This window comes from Artemia sp. Qi Xiang Cuo, chromosome 19, assembly GCF_049724085.1.
Source record: "Artemia sp. Qi Xiang Cuo chromosome 19, ASM4972408v1, whole genome shotgun sequence".
Taxonomy (NCBI): domain Eukaryota; kingdom Metazoa; phylum Arthropoda; class Branchiopoda; order Anostraca; family Artemiidae; genus Artemia; species Artemia sp. Qi Xiang Cuo.
This window is the reverse complement of record NC_142812.1, coordinates 9,589,880-9,606,903: the sequence shown is the minus strand read 5'-3', so window position 1 is coordinate 9,606,903 and position 17,024 is coordinate 9,589,880. Positions and strand designations below refer to the sequence as shown.

The window sequence follows — 17,024 nt, the reverse complement described above, 5'->3', positions numbered from 1 at the left end:
AGAATGAGGCCCTCAATGACTAAATAGCTGAATGGAAGAAATATAAAAAGTACGGAAAGACAAGAAAAAGATTTCCAAGAGAAGCAAAGTAGGGAGATTGGAAAAACCTACAGAGACAAAGATCATAAATATCTTTTCGAACTTAGGCAGAAAAAGTGCGATGTATTAGGCAGCGCAATGGAGATGCCTAAGTAAAGAGCCATGTGGGCACAATGAGAGTTAACCCTAAAACAGACCTCATCGAGGCCTCAAGGGACAGAGTTGTGAATTAAAAAGTGTAGTATCTGTTATGTATTCTTTTATCTGTTGTCTTCTGTTTTTTTCTTTTTTGCTGTTTTAATTAACTTCTCTCTCTCTCCCTGTAAAAAAAAAAAAAAAAAAAAAAAAAAAAAAAAAAATTAGACCAGGGCAATTCGTATAGAAGGAGTTGTCGTATAGTATTCGAAAAGGGCTGATTCGATTGGAAATTGAAAGCTCCTTGGGCTATTTTTAACAGTAAAAATCAGTGGAGGTCGACCAAGAAACAGCCCTTAGGGCAAGGGTTGTAAATTATACCCTGGGGGTATATAAGGTTTTTGTAGAAAGGGTGGTCCTATAAGCTTCGGAGGGGGCTCATTGGATTTTTAATCAGAGGATGTAACGCCTTTTTTAATGGTAACGGGCATTGGAGGGTAGCTACGCCCCCCTCCCTCCCACACACATGTCTTCTCCCAAAATGTATCCAATTGAAATTTTGAAATATCAATTTTATTCAGAATAGTCCAAAGATCATATAAAAAGGCTTTTGGGGTTGAAAGAAATCCCCAGAGCCTGGGGGCAAAGGTTGGAAGTTATGCTCTAGGGGCATTTAAGATTTTTATGGAAGAAATGGCTGTATAAACTTTATAGTAGTCTCATTTGGTTGGAAATTGGAAGCTCTAGTTCTCTTTTAAAACCCAAAAGTGATGGAAGGCAACTAGCCCCCTCCTCCAACTACCCTTCTTTCCACGTAACTCATGTGATTGAATTTCTGTTAGAGTCATTTTGCTTAAAATAGTCCAAAGAACATGTTCTAGAGTTCATACAGCCCCCCAGAGCCCTGGGGCAGGGGTCGTGAGTTATGGCCTGGGGGCATATAAGATTTTTATGGAATAGCTGGTCGTATAAACTTCAGGTGTGGTTCATTTGATTTTAAATTGGAAGTTATAGTGCCCTTTTTGAGAGTCAAAACTAATATAAGAGCCAGCAGCCCCTCCTCCACGCCCATCATTTTCACAAGCACATCAAATAAAAACTTTGAGATAGCAATATTGCTCAGCAAAGCTGAAGGGTCCAGAAATTGTGTTTTTAAGGATGACAACCACCCCAAAAACCTCAGGATATGGGTTATAAGTTATGCACTGGGGGCATATAAGGTTTTTATCTAAAGGGTGGTCGTGTATACTTCACAGGGGTCTCATTGAATTGATAATCAGAAGTTTTAGTGCCCTTTTTATGAGTCAAATTGATCAGATGTCAGGTACCCCCCCCACGTCATATTTTCACAAGATGCCCCCAATATACATTTTTAGAACGTCATTTTTTAGATAGTCCAGAGATCATATAATAAGGCTTTTAGGGTTGTTACAAACCACCAGAGTGTGGGGGAAAGGGTTGTAAGTAATGTCCGGCGGCATTTAAGGTTTCTATGGAACGAATGGTTGCATAGACTTTAGAGGTGGCTGAAAATCGGTTGAAAATTGGAAGTTTTAGTGCCACTTTTAAGTCAAAAGTGATTTGAGCCCCCACCCCCCTTAACGCCCATCATTGCTGAGAAACAAACATCCAAACAAGGTTTTGAGACATATATTGTTTCAGCATTATTGAAAGGTTCAGTAATTATGCGTTTGGGGATGGGAATGTGGGGATATTGCTTAGGCAGCGCAATCGCGCTGCCTAAGTAAAGAACGATGTTTGCACAATGTATTATAATTTTTTTTTCTTCCATACCAGGGCACTTCGTATCGAATGAGTTGTCGTAAAAACTTCCAGGGCACTGTCTTAAAATGCCAGAACACAATTTGCACTTTACTGAAAAAAATACAATTGAATATGCATTGTCAGTTTAATATACATATACTGATATTTAGTAATCAAAATGTTAATATTATTTGATTTATTAAACTTATAAAAGTAAAAACATTTATATTTTTGTCAGTAACGTGCAAATTATGTTCTGGTCTTGGGAAGGCATAGGGGTTTTGAGCAAGTTATCATCAATTCAAAGTTATCATCAATGTTATTAAAGTTATCAAGTATTTTGCGGTAGGTTGCATAGGTTGCATCAAGACATGGCTAATTGTAGACAGAGAAAAGCCAAAACAGATAGTCCAAGTATTTGAGACGCAAATGCTTAAATGGCTGGGGCATGGGTAAATGGCAAGAGTATGCATGACTCTCTTATTGGACACATGCTTGTTTGTTAGTTTTGTCTGCCTAGGCATGCTAACCGAGAATTTAAAATTGACATAAGACCGTTAGATTGCCTGTAATGAGAGGCAAACAAGGCACGCTTGCCTATATAAGGTTGACCAAGAATTGACACAGGACCATAGATTTGCTTGAAATAACAGGCAAAAAATCGTTTAAAGCCATCTTTATCTTTCAAACAGTACCTATTCATTGCCTAAGCTCAGCTGAACATTCTGAAAAAAATTTGAATTTTTCAAAAATTTTTCAAATTTTTGGGTCACTTGCCCGAGACTCTGGGCGGGTGGGCGCCCCCAAATATTGTCCCAAATTCCTCTCTCAATTTAACACTTGTTCGCGGATGCCCACCGTCTCCTATCACTTTCCAAATATTATCTATTCGTTGCCTCAGCTCAATCCAGCAATCTGAGCCAATTTCCACTTTTTCAATTTTAGGGTCACTTGCCTGAGATTCTGGGCAGGTGAGGTGGGCACCTCCAAAAATTGTCCTAACTTCCACTCTTGCCTTACAACTTATTCAAGGATACCTAAATCCTTCAACGATTAGACTGTTTCCGTAGCGGTAACCATGCATGCGCTATACACATACCAAGAATATTTTTTTTTCATTTTCACATGGGGTCCCAATCTAGCCCATGTCCATCGCTTAGAATTCAGCCTACACACATAAAAATAATATTTACAACACTAACACCGTAACTACTTCTCCTACTATCACCGCAACTACTGTGATACTATTACTATTAAGGCTAAGTCTATGAAGGTAAAATTTACAAAATACTAATGGCAAATTTGAACTAACAAAAGACACTAAGTGTATTTAGATTGTCAAAATAGCGTATCTTAAGAGTTGGAACGTGTGTTGAAGGGGATTTTGAAAAAAATATAAAGGTTACATGTTCATTGTGCTACTAAGGCTGCTAGAACTATTGCTGGTGCAACTATTGCTTCTACACACACTAAGGGTATTAAGGTGAAACTTTCATAGAATAATTAGGCTACTTAGATGATTAAGTTAGACCATTCAGTGTAAGTTGTGGTGGATTTTGAAATAGCCAGTAGACACTATGTGTATACTTTTATTGTTACTTCTATGTTTAATGTAACTAATGACATTGAGGACAATAAGTTGAAACTTTTAGGGAACGTTTAGGGGGAGTTTCAATTAAACAAAAAAACTATGCACATACAGGTATTAAAAGGAAATATAAAAAATATCATAGGCAGCGCTGTTCTATCATAACTAGTTATATCATTTATATTTTAAGGGAGCTAATTTGATGGAAAATTAAAAGTACTAGTGCCTTTTTTAGGAGTCAAAATAGATTGGAGGGCATTCAGCATTCCAATTGTATTTCCCTGACAAAAAAACTATGTCAATATAAAATGAACAGAAATTAATTAAAAAAACTTTTTCCACAAAATAAGTTTTTCAAGAAAAAGTAAAGAACTCCATTAAACCAAAAATGAGCAAAAATAGAATCAAATAAGCTACCAAGCATAAAACTATCACAAATCAGCATCAATAAATAAATGAAGCCCAAAACCAACAGAAATTACAATAAATAACAGAGTCAAACTAAAAATGAGCAAAAATTAACATGATTAGGGCTCACAGCTCCTATGCCTTCTCAAGGCCAGAACACAATTTGAAGCTTACGGAAAAAATTTAAATGTTTTCACTTTTATAACTTTAATAAATCAAGAATTATTATGATTTTAAGGAATAAACATGAGCATATGTGTATTAAACTGATAATGCACAGTCATTTGTAGTTTTTCAATAAAGTGCAAAGTTCTGGCCTTGAGAAGGTATAGGGGTTGTGAGCCCTAATCATGTTAATTTCTGCTCGTTTTGAGTTTGACTCGGTTATTTATTGCAACTTCTATTCTTCTTTAGTTTCATTTATTTATTTATGTTGATCTGTGGTAGTTTTATGCTTGGAAGGCGATTTAATTTTGTTTCTGATAATTTTTGGCTTAATGGAGCTCACTTTTCTTTGAAAAACTTGTTTTGCTGAAATTTTTTTAAAATTAGTAGTCAAAAAACACAAATGTCACTCTTTTTTCAGAGACTTTGCCCGATAAACTAGAGATAAGAGACAAATAAGAAGAAAAAGAACTGAATAGCTTGACAGAATGATGTGGAACAAGCTGTCATATCAAATGACTGAGCCCGACTTAATCTCCCACAAACTGTGAGCTTGGATGAGTTTTTGAGTTACACTAAGAGCACGAGAGTCAGGTCAGACCCAGCACTGAATGATATAGCTGCTCAAATGTGAAAATAGGCACACACTTACATCCTTCTATATACAGAATTCGAATTTAAACTACTACTACTACTACTACTAACAACTCACCGCAGCACCACGCCGCCTTAGGCCAACACAGCTACGCACGCTCCTCCTCCATCCCAATCTATTCAAAGCCTCCCTTTTTACACCAGCCCACGAAGTTCCCATTTCCTTTAAATCTTTCTTTATGACGTCCTCCCACCCCAGACGGGGATGACCTGCTTTCTGTTTAGCCCTACACGGTTGGCCGAAAAGAAAAATCTTCGGAAATCCGTCATCCTTCATCCGCACAACGTGCCCTAGCCACCTCAACCTTTCTTTCATTATAGCCCTAGAGAGCGGTATTGAACCACATTTTTCGTATAGCCTATTGTTTGAAATACGGTCAGTCAGCCAGGTACCCAGAACAATCCTTCAGCAATTTCTCTGGAAAACATCTAGCAAATCTTCATCCGCTTTTCGGAGCGTCCGTGCTTCAGAGCCATGGGTACCCAGAACAATCCTTCAGCAATTTCTCTGGAAAACATCTAGCAAATCTTCATCCACTTTTCGCAGCGTCCATGCTTCAGAACCATATTTGACCACTGTCATCACTGTAGCTTCTAATATTATAATCTTGGTTTACAGACTTATCTTTCTAATCCTCCAAACTTTTTTCAAATGTGAAAAAAACACCTTGGCTATTCTACTTTTAACATCTTCACTGCTCACACCGTCTTTACTAATACCTAACCAAGGTAAGTGAAGCTGTCCACCTGATCAATCTTTTCATTATCCAACGTCACCTTTCAGCTTAACTTATTCCTAGCCTTAGTGACTTAGTCTTCTTAACATTATTTTTCAAATCAATTCTAGCACCCTGAACTCGCAAAACCTCTAAAACTTCATTCATTTTGCTCACACTTTCATCTAGGATGCTTAAATTATAAGCATAATCTAAGTCCAGGAGACTTTTCCCTCCCCATTTGACTCCGGGGTCTCCCATTGCCTTGCCTTTGCTCCTTAAAACAAAGTCCATCAAAATAATCCATATAAAGGGGGATAGAACACAACCAAACTTAACTCCTGATTTAATACAAAACCAGCTGCTAATCTCATTTCCTACCTTAACCGCAGCAGCGTTATTCTCGTACATAGCACTAATCACTTTAATGTATTTGTCTGGTATACCATACAAGGATAAAACCTTTACTAAAGCTCTTCTATCATTAGAATCGAACGCTTGCTCATTCTCTTTAAAACTGAGGACCAAAGGTGTTTGAAAACTCAGGCATTTCTCAATTATTAGCCTAAGAGTGAAAATTTGGTCGACACATCCTTTACCTTTTCTAAACCGCACTGTTATTCTCTTAAAACTTTGTCTACGACATCTCTAAGTCTAAAAAGTATCATATTACTAATTAATTTTCTACCTACAGAGACCAGACTAATGCCTCGATAATTACCACACTCACTTTTACCACCTTTCTTGTAAAGTGGCTTAACTAAGCTTTTCCTAAAATCGTTAGGTACTTCCCCTTTTTAAAAATCATATTCATAATTTTCAGTAACTTATTTCTAACCTCAGAGCCACCATATTTAAGAAACTCATTTACCACCCTGTCAGCAACTGGAGCCTTATTATTTTTTAATTCTTTTAGTACTGTTGCTAATTCCTCTTCATAAAACAAATCTTCCTTCACATCCAAGGTATCACAAACTTTTTCATTTCCTCTATATCTTTTCCTACAATTCTATCTCGGTTAAGCAAATTCTCAAAATGTTCGGCCCATCTCTCTTTAGTTTTTTCTCTTTAGTTTTTTTTTAGCAATTTCTCTGGAAAACATCTAGCAAATCTACATCCGCTTTTCGGAGCGTCCGTGCTTCAGAGCCATATTTGACCACTGTCATCACTGTAGCTTCTAATATTATAATCTTGGTTTGCAGACTTATCTTTCTATTCTTCCAAACTTTTTTTAACTGTGAAAAAACACCATGAGCCTTGGCTATTCTACTTTTAACATCTTCACTGCTCACACCATCTTTACTAATACCTAACCAAGGTAAGTGAAGCTGTCCACCTGATCAATCTTTTCATTATCCAACGTCACCTTTCAGCTTAACTTATTCCTAGCCTTAGTGACTTAGTCTTCTTAACATTATTTTTCAAATCAATTCTAGCACCCTGAACTCGCAAAACCTCTAAAACTTCATTCATTTTGCTCACACTTTCATCTAGGATGCTTAAATTATAAGCATAATCTAAGTCCAGGAGACTTTTCCCTCCCCATTTGATTCCGTGGTCTCCCATTGCCTTGCCTTTGCTCCTTAAAACAAAGTCCATCAAAATAATCCATATAAAGGGGGATAGAACACAACCAAACTTAACTCCTGATTTAATACAAAACCAGCTACTAATCTCATTTCTTACCTTAACTGCAGCAGCGTTATTCTCGTACTTAGTACAAATCACTTTAATATATTAGTCTGGTTTACCATAAAAGGATAAAACCTTTACTAAAGCTCTTCTATCATTAGAATCGAACGCTTGCTCATAATCTTTAAAACTGAGGACCAAAGGTGTTTGAAAACTCAGGCATTTCTCAATTATTAGCCTAAGAGTGAAAATTTGGTCGACACATCCTTTACCTTTTCTAAACCGCACTGTTCTTCTCTTAAAACTTTGTCTACGACATCTCTAAGTCTAAAAAGTATCATATTACTAATTAATTTTCTACCTACAGAGACCAGACTAATGCCTCGATAATTACCACACTCACTTTTACCACCTTTCTTGTAAAGTGGCTTAACTAAGCTTTTCCTAAAATCGTTAGGTACTTCCCCTTTTTAAAAATCATATTCATAATTTTCAGTAACTTATTTCTAACCTCAGAGCCACCATGTTTAAGAAACTCATTTACCACCCTGTCAGCAACTGGAGCCTTATTATTTTTTAATTCTTTTAGTACTGTTGCTAATTCCTCTTCATAAAACAAATCTTCCTTCACATCCAAGGTATCACAAACTTTTTCATTTCCTCTATATCTTTTCCTACAATTCTATCTCGGTTAAGCAAATTCTCAAAATGTTCGGCCCATCTCTCTTTAGTTTTTTCCTTATCGCTAATTGCGACCCCATTCCTCTCTTTAACTGGGCCAAGTCTGGATTGACTACTCCCTCTCAATTTGTTAACATACCAGTAAAATATTTTACTATTATGCCTTCTAGCTGCATCTTCCAGATCCTCGGCAATTTTATCGATGGCCACCACTTCACACCTCCTTAGTTCATATTTTAATGCTTTCTCCCCTTTCTTTACATTCCTTTTGTTTTCATATGATCTATCACTCAGATAATTCTTGTACAAGTCCTTCTTCCTTTCTATTAAACATAAAGATTTTTCACTAATATTCTTAGCTGCAGTTCTAGCTTTCTTCCCTAATACACCTTCAGCAACTTCGCACATTATTTTCTAAAATTATTTCAACCATCTTCCACATTATCAAATTTTAAACTCTCAATTTTAGTATTCAACCGTTCCTGGAAAGTTTCTCACAAATTCTGATCCTGGATTCCACCAACATCATAACTTCCCGGGAGGTAGTTACTCTTCCGATATTTCAGCTTTAAATTAACCCTTTATACTACTAGATGGTGATCTTTACTTTCAACATCAAAAACGGCAATCCCATATATCCTAGTATCTTGTATTGATCCTGCCAGTCTTCGGTTTACTATAACATAATCAATAAGGTTTGCTGTCTTACTATTACGTGAATACCATGTTAACTTATGAGCAATTTTATGACCAAACCCCGTATTGGTTAATTTACAGCAAACATTTAACTCAATTGGCCATGTTAGTGTAATGTGTCAGTAGTCATACAGCTTTTCGAAGAAAGAGATGGATCAAATGAATCAAACCTTACCCTCAATGAGCAGAAGTGCATGGCGTTGCGTTTCAACCCTCCTAAATCGGACTTTCAGGAGCCCCTACCTTGATTAAAATAGTTGGCAGTGAGAAAATTCTGGGGGTAATTTTCTCCGTTGATTGCAAGTTCAACAACCACGTAAGTAACCTTGTGCGAAAAGGGTATGCAGCGCTACAGTCACTGATTACCATGAATCAGTTTGGGTTCAGTGTGAATTCCATGATGCTTGCCTTCAAGACTTATTTTCTACCCATCATTGAATATGCGTGCCCAATGTGGGGCCCTAGTGTACAGTTGAGTGCTGGGATGGGTCAAGATATCGAAGCTATCCAAATTTGGGCTTGTAGGATTATGGTGGGTCAGGCCTTCACTACTTATGACAATGTGCTGAAGGTTCTTGGCTTCGAGTCGCTTTTTAACCGCCGTCAGAGACTTATTTGACAGTTCTCTATATCTCTGTATATCTATATATCTGTGATGTTCAGCCAACGCCGAAATTCGCGAACTGACGTTTTAACCGTCGTATCAACTTAATATCATAATATAACAAACAATCAGTCTACTTTCATTTGTTCTTTCCAGGAGTCTTAAATGGTTTTGTTGATTGTTTTTGTGTATATCAGCACTACCTCTCATTAAATTATTTCTATAGGCTGTAATAGTAGATGCCGTATCTGCTAATCACACTCTTCATCAGTTTCATCTCATAGTGCCCAAACAATGCCCGGATCGATTTCAGAATTGTGAGTGGACTGATCAAATATTTGTCATAAAAAGTTAGTATATAAAGGGGTTTGTGTCCATTTTGCTTTTTTTTTCTCAATAAATAGCTAGAAGGTCATATTTGGTCCTGGAGCTATGCTCTTTATTTTTTGTATGATAGTTTCCTGGAAAAACTGGGCAAGGTTAGTAGATTGATCAGGCTATTTTAAAGACACTCACACTTATTTGGCTATTAGTCTTTTTTAGGCTTGTTAAATATTAAAATTCTAGAGCATAGGCTCTTCACTGTTATTGAAAGCAATTAGGTTAGCCTAGCATAAATTAGGTAGGCTAGTCCAGCAGGTGCAGATAAAGAATTGATGTTTGAGGGTACTGATGAAAATTTGGTTCCCCCATTGGTATTTTTTGCCCCTCCGTCCCTCTAATTAGCAGAAATTTTTAACCTAATTGTTTATTCAGTGCAATTTTTTTTACCTTCTAGAGAAACTTACCCCTAAAACTATCCCCTGTAGCCTAGGCTAAAAGAATTCAGAAGCTAAAATATGCATACATTTGCTGTTGGTACATTATAGAGTAGAAATCATTATTTAAAGGAAGAACTAGGGTAAAAGACCTCTTTTTGGGAAAGACTGCTTTTCTTTGGCCTTCTGGAAAAATAGAGATGGGTTTTTGGACCTCCTCTATTTTACTACAGCATGATGCAATGTGAGGATTGTAACAAGAGCCCTGCCTTCTTGGTAAAATTTCCACCAATAATTTGTCTCACATACATTAAAAATGAGGTCTCTGTTTTGACAAGCAATTGAAAAGATACAATTAGGCTATATTTAGGCTAATATATGATTTATAGAATAAATATCAAGCTATAAAAGTTACATTTTTAGAATCAGAAAGAAATCAGCTTTCTTTTAATATGTCAATAAAACTAAATCACTGAAAGGATATATACATCAGTATAGGCTAATTGGTATTTCCTAAAAGAGATCCTTGTAGGTAAGTCAATAAACTAATATTTTCAAGTGGTCAGTCTTAAATAATTTTAATAATAACAATATTGATGCATAGCTTAGATTTTTAGCTATTCATTGATACATATAACTCTTCTCAATTCCTCTGGTAACACGGTGTGAAGGTTTTAGTTTTACATAATTTTGCTCAATTTGATACTGTTTTTTACCCTATGTCATTTGATTTTGCAATAAGTGGAAAAGTCCAGGTAAAATTCTAGTATAGCTGCTTTTTACTATCTTGGAAAGGGATTAGGTTAGGAAAATGAAACTTTCAGTAGGCTAATGCATACTGGGCCAAAAATATACTATGGGAAGGTATTGCCAAGCTTCCATGTTAACATTCTTTTGATTTTGGATAAGGTTTATATTAACAGACTATTCTGGTAGCTGAAATGTTATTTACCCCCACCCCTATATATACCAATTCAAAGTATATATTTGTACATTAGGGGAGGGGGTGTTAAAGTTCAAATTTACCTCTATAGTTAGAATTGAATCCTGAATCTAAATTTTAATGTTCATTTGCATCATAAATGAGATTCACCCCCCCCCCCCTAATGTGCAAGTGTATACCCTGAATTGGATTTTAACCTTAACTGGTATATTGGGGTGGGGGCAAAATTCATTTTAATGAGGATAATCCCGAAAATTTTTACTGCAATGTCAATTAGACTTATTCCTCGGTAATTTTTGCTCTCAGTTTTATCAGCTTTCTTGTAAAAAGGGAGAAAAACTGTTGTCTTCCAATCCTTTGGGAATCTTTTACACTAATGAGAATAGATAAAAAAAATTCAATGAAGTGTCATCTCTAGCACTTCATTACATGTAACGTTTTCTTTTGTCTTGAAGCAAGCCATAGCTTTTGGTATGATGACAGTTGATGTAGTTTTATCTTTGTTTTTCAACCAGTAGTTGACTTGGAATAAGTGAGACTAGGGTGAAATTCTTGAGACTATTTCAGATGTCTATTTTGACTAATTTCAGGAGACTAAACAAACACTCAGCTGGTACATTGCTAAAAGGTAACAAAGATCAGAAATATGCACTTCTGCAATTTTGGGTACTTGATTTTGCCAATGCAAGTCTTGAGACCAAGTATCTTCATCCAGCACTGCTTAACTGATAGGTCTTGAACTTGGGCATCTCCCAGTTGAAGATCAGTGATATCAGTCATTGCTTGTGACCTCTATTCTATGTCTGTCTTCTGGAGACATTACTTTTCTGCCAGAACAGGAAATCTTGCAAATAGTGGCCTTGGGGATTTTGGCTTCAAATTTATTGTATTCCTTGGTTCAGCCAAAGCCAAAATATCATAAATTTGATGTTCAAACTTGAAATGGTCTACTTGATTAGGACTATAGTATATTTGACAAGACTGTTAATAAGAGATCAATGTTATCACTTTGCTCTTGAGTATTTTTGAGGTCCAATATTAAATTGAATACAGCTATTCCCTCCTATGTCTGGTTTAAAGGCAGGTAATCAAAATGTAAGCATTCAGTTCAGTAAACAAGCCAACTTTGCAAATATACTCCAGTTCCTTGAAGTTAGTTGCAACGTCATTCACAAGTTTTCTGACACTTGCCTTTAGCAAGTGAAGAAGTGGGAGCTCAAATTGAAAAACTATGCTGAAATTGTTGGAAAGGTGAAGAGAGTAGTACTTGAATTCAAGGTATGGCTTTGTCAACTTGCTTTGTTATGTCAACAAGATGGTCAAACATGGTTTCTATGAAATAATTAGTAAAAGCAACCCAATGCTCAATAAGCAGCTTTATGCATGTCTGAAGGGCCAACCAACATGTCTGTCCTGGTGCAAGATTTCAATGTGCTTTGTGTTGAAATAATTCCTAAAATTCGGCATACTTATTTCGCCTGGAAACACTTCTGGAAAAGTGGGCAATGATATTTTCCACCAAGTCTTATCATGTTTTTGGAAGGGACAAGTATGCATAAAATGAACATAAGGGAATAAGATGGCATGAGCATTTAACATTCAAGATATGGGGCACCATGGCTTTCATTTGCATTGAAGTAGATCTATTGGCTCCAAACATGATGTTAGTAGTATCTGCACAAAATCCAACAATATTTTGCCAGAGAATTGAGTAATGGTAGATTATGTATGTTAACCCATATCAGTGTTTTTTTTTCTAAATTTAAGAAATGTACTTGCGCATCTTTGAAACTTCATAAACTGGGATTGAGCAAAGTTGTGAAGCTAAAAACAGTTTTCTTGTACTTTATTTAAGCAGAAGATCTCTTTTGCAAAGTTTCACTTTTACAAAACAAAGATTTTTAAAGGTCATCAAAAGTCACAGCCCTCTAGAGGGAGAAGGAGTGGAGGTAGGTACTTCAAAATACCTTCCCATGACACGCTTCAGTCTGTAGACACATCCCTGAAAGTTTAATTTTTTTAATGTTACCCCTTTCCAAGAGAACACATAGTAGCTAAACTAGAATTTTACCATCTTGTGATCTCTACTGTATATAGATTAAGAATCAGATTTGTTATCACTGTCTTAAGGCAAGCAAAGCAAAGGTCACTTGCTTCTATTCTGCAATTGCTGCATAGCTTAACTAATACTCCCTTATGTTGGTAGTTTACACCCAGCAAAGCCACTGCTTAAAAATAAAATAAATGCCAGGCTACCTAAATAATATTCCAAGGTTCACCTTTTTGAAATTTTGGCAATTTCAGCAAAGTAAGCCAGTGTTGCTTCATAAGCTTTCTTAAAAACTGAGCATATGCAATCTTTGAGAATTTTTCAACCTTTCATTTGAAAAAATTAAACTTTCCATGAACATCCCTGAAAATCCTTACTTTACCCCAGGTTTTCCCTGAATCCCTAGATTCAAAATAAGTTCCCTAAAAGTGATTTTTCCCTAAAATAGGTAATCTCCCTAGAAGTGGAATCCCTGGTTAGCTTCTTGAATGCTTAGTAAACTCAGCTATTTTAGAACATGTAAGTGCAAACAAACTATATTTTCTTGCCAACATAGCTTCTGTGCCAGTCAATCAGTTGATACAAACCTGATGATGCCTGTAAGTATGTCACAAAACTTAAGGACACTATATCTCCACTTGATTCTTTACCACACTAGATTTAGGTGAAGCATTTGATGAATTATATCACAGTAGACTGAATTCAAAAAGTCCATGCAGTGGGCATTCACAAGGAGGTCATAAATTGTTCCATCTGGTCCATTCAATGCCTTCAACCTTCAACACCTTCTCTGTCCGTCATTTGGGCTGTAGATCCAGTTTCATTCACCTAGCTGAGCAACTTTCCAAGTAGTGAAATGTCCCTAAACAGAAATTATGTGTAGTTTCTTGCTGATTCCTTGAAATACTGGACTTTCAGTCAATAACAATATACCAAATTGCCTGAATGTTATGCTGATAGGCTAGTTGGTGTTGCCATATCCAAGTGTTACACTATTCATTTTGGTGCTCAAAAATCCCAAATCCCATATTTTCTTATGGTTCCCTTGCTGGTTAAGCAAGGGTCACCTTAAAATAGAAGAGGAAAGGCGTCTTGAAATGATCCTTGCTAGTAAGCTCGATTTTCACTTGTTAGTTTGCCTCTGTTGTCTCATGTACAAAAAGTTTCTAAACGCAAGCAGCTTATTATGTTACCAAAATTCACTTGCACACTATCCTAAGGGACTTCTAAGGGACTTTTCTCTTTTTTGTAAGGTTGTCCATCATCAGTTCACAGATCAAGAAGGATCTGAATTTGCTCTGTAGTGCGACTTAAGGTAATTACTTAACAAGATGGCATGGCAATAGATTGACTAAATTACATAGCTAAATATACACCAGAACAAATCCTCCTATCAAGTAGTCAAAGATTTGAATCAACTACCTGAATGGTGTCAATGCAAGTCACAATATATGATAACAGTGGCAGCATCCTCCCCCAAGCACAAGGTGTCAGTGGCATTCCAGAAGGAGCCATTCTTGGGCCAACTTGGTTCAGTATCTTTAATGGCTGTTCAACATCCCTAAACAGCTTGCTAACACCATATAAAACATGCTCACACTGCAACCTCAAGTGATTTGCTGGTACAGGTGAAGAGGCAGCTAATATTCAGCTGGACTTCAACAAACTCCACTTGGTCTGTTAAATGGGCCCCAGAATTCTGCACTTCAACATATACAACACAATAATACTCACATAACCTACCATATTGGGACAACTAGTTGAAGGTTCAAGATGAAGGGAACAGTTGGGTGGGGGGTGGTGATTTTTGATGGAGAGCTTAGTTTCTTACCTACACATAAGCCCAGGTTTCTAAAGTCAACTGAGCACTTGGACTTGTCATGAACAAATTCACGACTAAAAAACATATGTGGCAATAAAGCTTTACAAAGATCTTTTCTGTTCCTACCTAGAGTTTGGCATAATTCTTCCATCACCCTAATACAAAATTGATATCAAAGCCCTGGAGAGCTGTCAAACTTATCCCTCACTTTAAAAGTAACACCATATGAAGACTCCATATGACGTTTGAAGTTGACTACTCTTATACACATGAGGGAAAAGGGTAATATGATCCAAGCACTAAGCTGCTCCACTACTAAGACCTGAATTCCATCTTCACCCCTTCTTTGGCTTGTCACGTCCAAAAGCCAAATCTCCCATGCTCTCAGAGAAAGGTGCAACACAACTTTTTATGCTATCCATACTGTCCCCCTTTGGAATAGCCTTTCCTTACAAGAACTGTTAAGAAGCTGAGTGGAGTTTGAACTATGATACCATCGAAATGCAATGAAGTCATACTATCATAGAACTACCTACTGGAGATACCTATAACCTTATCTTTGTGCAAGTGTAATTTAAGGCAATACAGGGCTCTAACAAGCATTTAAGACCAATAACTGGAATACTAGGCACAGTGGCTAAAGAAAGACATTGTTTTTGAAGCCTCCAGGTCATGACAAAAACAAAGTTGAATATTGACAGCTTCAATTTACAACAGTCTCTACCCAGGAAAAAAAAAACAAGCCATCCTAGCCAAGTGGGTGGCACACTGGAGGTGCAATCCTATGTCCTTTGGGATGATGGTTCAGATCCTGGTGTTAAACAGACCTGGCTTGGTGTGGGTGTTAATGATGTGATGCAGTAAGCTCAGTTGCATAACAAGTTAAGTTACAAAGGACGAAAAACAGATGTAATTTATTTTTAAAATCTAGAAACATAAATATTTCAAAAAACGAATAAGATTTTATAAACCAGATATCTAATCAATAAAGCATGCTGAGTTTTTTTAAGTATGCTGCAAATCTCAGTTTGGCAGCTAGTTTCACAATGAATTTGGAATTACTATATCGCAAATTAGGACATGTTAAGGCATTTTTATGTCCCATACTCTATTCTTTCCTGTTTTTAAGTTTTGAAACATGATTTGAAGATAAGTTTTAGCTATCAAAGAAAAAAGAAAGAGAAATAATGTATTTTTGGCGTAGAAATTGGCTTAGGTCCTTAACATCTGGCTCAACTACCTTGCCATGTCCTATGGCTGGGAAACCTGAACTTTAAAAAAAGGTTTGTTTTTTTCTGTCAAAGGTTAAGGCAGATCTCTACCAAATCTTCAAAACATTCTTCTCTCGATTGTTTTATCTGAAGCATCAAGAAGTGGCTTTTTGAGTATTTTTAATTCTGAGTTGTTTCCCATTTGCGTATCTTTTTTGGGAGCTTGCTGAGAAATTGTAAAATAGAACAAGTTAGAAAGCCCTAATAAACAAAAATACTAGTACAAATTTATTATTAGACTTGTATTATTTAACATGTATTTTTTAAATTTGATAAATATCAAGGGTTTCTGTTTCTTCTGAACTCAGCACAAGGAAATATTTTGTCTAAACTTTTGTCAAAATTTGCTCAGGAACTGCATGAAAGATGTTTTTTGTTTTTGCTTCAAATTTTCTAAGAAATACTGCAAATAGAAAGCTGCATAGATCTTCCCAGCTTAGATTTTTCAGGGTATAAAGCTATTTATATATTTTTCAGATCTTATTAATAACCCTTGTATCTTAATTTTGGCTTGTCCATTTCTACTCCCCCACTATCACAAATTCATTTGATGGGTTGGCATGCTTCCATTGCTAGCGTCGTCCTCTCCCCCCCCCCTTGTGTACCTATGTACAATGTAGCTGTGCAGATCTCCAATTTAATTTTGTATATACACCCACTCCATATGTATATATTCATTTGACATAGCATTGCTCTTTTTTTCCTCATTTTAGCAAAAGCTTATTCTTGTGGTAGATTTATTTTCTAAGGCCTTGCTACTGTCGTGTCTAATACCTCCATGTGGGACAATAGTGTCAATCAAAACGATATGTACCCAACCCTCTCCAACCAGGGTAACCCCTGAATATATATGAGCCCCCCTATAACCTATAGTCGAGTTAAGATCACCCTCCCCCCCCCAACACACGATTTTCATCATATTTGTCTGAGGTAACATTGCATGCTTCATTAGTTTTTTTTTAGTTTGGAATGGACCTGATCAAATTGGTATATCAGTTTTATATCTATTTCTTATTTTATGGATTGTCCCTGTTCACCTTCAATATTGAGAAGTATTCTAGTACTTTAATAGTAAAATAATGCAAAAAAATTAAGTGT

General features: G+C 36.3%; 1 protein-coding gene across 1 annotated transcript in view; it reads left to right on the top strand.

Moving 5' to 3' along the window:
• The first annotated feature begins 9,419 nt into the window (after nt 1–9,419).
• LOC148940475 (uncharacterized) overlaps nt 9,420–17,024 on the top strand; it is a 100,655-nt gene continuing 93,050 nt past the window's right edge. Inside the window, exon 1 of the mRNA XM_089105499.1 lies at nt 9,420–9,432. The gene's annotated coding sequence lies outside the window, so the exon portion shown is untranslated. The remainder of the gene's footprint in view (nt 9,433–17,024) is intronic.